At 33.1% G+C, this 4,652-nt stretch overlaps 1 long non-coding RNA gene across 1 annotated transcript; it reads right to left on the reverse strand.

The window, feature by feature from the left end:
- Positions 1 to 434: 434 nt before the first annotated feature.
- Positions 435 to 2,027, reverse strand: LOC143059136 (uncharacterized). The gene is made up of 3 exons (XR_012973397.1): positions 1,666 to 2,027; positions 1,151 to 1,282; positions 435 to 639 (listed from the first exon to the last, which is right to left on the reverse strand). It is a non-coding gene; the product is annotated as an uncharacterized LOC143059136 (long non-coding RNA).
- Between the last annotated feature and the right edge of the window lie 2,625 nt (positions 2,028 to 4,652).

A 4,652-nucleotide genomic window follows, 5' to 3' on the forward strand; every position in this document is an offset into this window, starting at 1 on the left:
TAAAAAAACCTTCATCAACTACTGACTGAAAAAGTCACTTTTTGTGACGGTTCATTATTTAATAATTTAAGTTTGGATGTAACGGGTCTTCTGTCGTTATTGTGTTATCAGCGCCCAGTCATATATGCACGGTGTAGTACGTTGACGGTTGCTATTCGAAAAAAAAAACGCGTCCACTGTTGCTATCCGAAACTTTTACGGTTGCTATCCGAAAAAACCCACGAGTAAACATGGTAAGTGTTTGAATTTCATCAATATTATGTATTAAAAAAACTTTGATCTTGTATGATATCGTCTTCACGGAATATAAGACATATTTGTCTAACGATTTCAGTTCAGTTTGATATTTTATATGAATTACTTTTCCAAATAATAAATAAAACAATCTAGATATTCAATTGGGAACGTAGGAGTGAACGAATTTATTCAAAACGTACTAGGTAATGTTCAAAGATGAATCTTCAGTCCTGCAGTTCAATTCCAAGCCGAGTTGTTGGTAACACCTTTGATTCATCACACTTGTGATGCTGTCGTATTGGAAGACAACCTCTTGAAACAGCATTTGGTTTCGAAACATCAGACCGCTTTGACTTTCTCTGTTTTTTGTTAAGCCGGGAGGGCGAATCAAATGTGTGGTTTCTGCAAAATATATGTAAATATTACCAAGTAATTTAGAACATTGAACACATGTTGAATGTGTCTCATCATCAACTATTTCATATTTTGGAATATGAACCCAAACTTTATAAGAACCATTTTAAAGCAACTTTAAAGTAGTCATGTTTGATTCGACGACAACAAAGTCGATAGAGCTTTGTGACACTAGTAATTGGGCTATTTTATTTAACATATTAATCAAAATTGATACCGGTTGGTTATATTATTGTGTTACACACGCCCGTATTTAAACATGATACACGAATACTATTTCAATCCATAAATGCCAGGTTTCCGAGATTTTTGGGAAATGTTCACAGGCATACGAAGGACCACAACCGCTGAGTGTTAAAATCGAGATGAGGTTGTTCTTTTTGCAATAGGTCATGGATCTGCACTGACATGCGGAGTGACAGACACAGTCACTTCTAAATATTCATTAGGGTTAAGAATGTATAAAAGTGGTGTTATTCTTCGTACTTTTTAAACATACCTTGGATATATTTGAGGAATCTGGTGATTACATTCTGTATATGTAGCTACGCATATTTCTGTTTTATCGGTCACTGGAAGAAGACTGTGTTGTGGATACACCGGCCTTCTTGATGTGTTTATATTAAATGCCCTGAAAAGTGCGGGAAAATAAAATAAATTTCAAAATATATAAAAGCTACTTTTATAAGTTAACTAAACAAGAGATGGACATATAAAAATCGATTGTTCAGAACATGTATATATGGATATTAAAGATTTTGAAATGTTAGGTGTTTCATCTATGTACTGTATGTAGTATTTAAAAATTTAGCATCTGATAGTTATTTTTTACAGATGTACATCATGAATTCAAGGCAGCCATATATGTACATATTATATCTATTGAACACCTCGAAATTCCTGTTTTCATCTTGCAATTCGCTGACACGTCTTCAACAATGAGCAAATAAGGTACCAGGCTTATAACAACATCAAGAAAAAGGAGGAACGCTATATTTGTTAAAGGAAATTTACCATTGTGAATAACTTTTAAGAAGTTGCAGAAATCCCCTAAAACATTTGCCGCTCTCAGCTTGCTTATGACTGTAGGTAATATTTCTGTAATTTCCTTATTTATTTTGTCGTCCGCGTGAGCATTATAGAGCTTCCTCCTAATTTTCCGCCTATTTCCTCTCGTTTTTAATGGGGCTTTTCTCAGTTCGATACTTTTAGGTCTTTCATTGGCATCTTTGCTTTGTAAAGGTGTAACAATAGCATTTTCAATTTTTGATTTCTTTTTTGGACGATTGAGCCACAGACATGCCTTTGACTTTCTCTTTTTTGCTGAAAATAACAATATAAAAACTACTAGTAACCGGTGCCTTTTTTCAGTTTATAACCGGTGCCATATATAATGTGTTTGTATAGTAACCGTAACCCTAGCAAATCATGAAGAGTCCCGTATTATTGTCCCGTGACAAATAAAAAAACACTCTTTCGCTTAATACTTTTGAAAGCTCTTAGCAAACCAATAAATGCCCCTTTTGAAATCTTTATTTCATTCAAAACAATTAGTTTTTCGTTAAAAATGAATAAATCAGTGCAAACGATAACGGGTATTTGGCATGTGTGATCTAATTTATTCATCTCGCTTTCAAAGACGAGACCTATTTTCCTTGTTAGGGGTAGACAGTATTCGTTGATAATATCTATAGTATTCCGTAAGACCAGTTTTATTATATATATACACAAATTACCTGCGCCTGTTGACGTTTCTTTGGGCTGCTCCATCCTAAATTGCCATTTTATTTCGAATAGCAACCGTAAAAGTTTCGGATAGTAACAGCGGACGCGTTTTTTTTCGAATAGCAACCGTCAACGTACTACACCGTGATATGGTCAGATTTGGTTGATGCTGTCAAATATGGTCAGTTTTGATTGATGCACCCACATGTTTTTGTTACATGAGTCTGAGTCTGAGGTATGAAAACTACTGATGTTTGTTCAATTTCCAATATTGCAGTTATTTATATATACTACAGTAAAAAAAATATAACTGAAGTACTGTGCAACTATATAGACTCACATAAAAAAAAGCAAATATGGTCAGTTTTGGTTGATGCGGTCAAAAGATTTTATTATACAACTCAGTTTGAAGTATGAAAACTACTGATATTTGTTTACGATTCAATACTTTGAATAAAAAGAGGATATACTGGCACTATAAATTCATGCGAACAAAATTTTGAGGTCATTGTTTTCCAATATTGCTGTAACTTGTATATAACAGTCCCTCTTGACCTAAAATTATAACTGAATTACTGTGCAGCTTTATAGATTTGCAGAAAGAAAGAGCAAATAAGGTCAGTTTAGATAGATGCTGTCAAAAGATTTTATTACACGACTCAGTCTGAAGTATGCAAACTACTGATATATTTGTTTACGATTCAATACTTTGAATAAAAAGAGGACATGTTGGCACTATAAATTCATGCGAACAAAAATTTTAGGTCATTGTTTTCCAATGTTTCTGTAACTTGTAATTATTACAGTCCCTCATGACCTAAAATTATAACTGAATTACTGTACAGCTATATAGATTTGCAGAAAGAAAGAGCAAATAAGGTCAGTTTAGATTGATGCGGTCAAAAGATTTTATTACACGACTCAGTCTGAAGTATGAAAACTACTGATATTTGTTTACGATTCAATACTTTGAATAAAAAGAGGAGATGCTGGCACTATAAATTCATGCGAACAAAATTTTGAGGTCATTGTTATCCAATATTGCTATAACTTGTATATATTACAGTCCCCCTTGACCTAAAATTATAACTGAATTACTGTACAGCTATATAGATTTGCAGAAAGAAAGAGCAAATACGGTCAGTCTAGATTGATGCGGTCAAAAGATTTTATTACACGACTGTCTGAAGTATGAAAACTACTGATATTTGTTTACAATTCATTACTTTGAATAAAAAGAGGAGATGCTGGCACTATAAATTCATGCGAACAAAATTTTTAGGTCATTGTTTTCCAATATTGCTGTAACTTGTATATTACAGTCCCTCTTGACCTAAAATTATAACTGAATTGCTGTACAGCTATATAGATTTGCAGAAAGAAAGATCAAATACAGTCAGTTAAGATTGATGCTGTCAAAAGATTTTATTACACGACTGTCTGAAGTATGAAAACTACTGATATTTGTTTACGATTCAATACTTTGAATAAAAAGAGGATATCCTGGCACTATAAATTCATGCGAACAAAATTTTGAGGTCATTGTTTTCCAATATTGCTTTAACTTGTATATATTACAGTCCCTCTTGACCTAAAATTATAACTGAATCACTGTACAGCACCCTTTTTATGGACGATCAATGCATTTGAATGAGGACAATAAATTTTAGTTGGACCCCCCCCCCCCTTTTTTTTTAAACTGCTGGATCCGTCCCTGGTGGTTTGGGCCGGAATAACGTATTACATTAAGGTCAGATAATTTTGTTATGTAAAACGAGTCATCCTGACTACCCGAATGAGAAATGTAAAATAAATGAAATAATAATGCCCCCCCCCCCCCCCCCCCCCAATATTAACGGCTTAATTTATGTTAAAAAAATGAAAGAAAAACAAATAATTTATGTAACACATCAACAAAAGAAAATCACTGAATAACAGGCTCCTGACTTGGAACAGTCACATACATGCAGAATATGGCGGGGTTAAAACCGCCAAAATAGCAAAACTCTTTATAATATTAATCGCTATTTTGCCGAAGCCTTTATATTTAGACAAAGAGTTCTTAAATTTAAACCAAATCAATTCTAGCCGTAGAATTTATAAATCAATTTTAGCTGTAGGATTTATAAATCAATTCTAGCCGTAAAATTTATAAATCAATTCTAGTCGTAGAATTTATAATATTAAATCAATTCTGGCCGTAGAATTTGTAATCAATTCTGGCCGTAGAATTTATAAATCAATTCTAGCCGTAGAATTTGAAATCAATTCTAACC

Source organism: Mytilus galloprovincialis, chromosome 14 (assembly GCF_965363235.1).
Source record: "Mytilus galloprovincialis chromosome 14, xbMytGall1.hap1.1, whole genome shotgun sequence".
Lineage (NCBI taxonomy): Eukaryota > Metazoa > Mollusca > Bivalvia > Mytilida > Mytilidae > Mytilus > Mytilus galloprovincialis.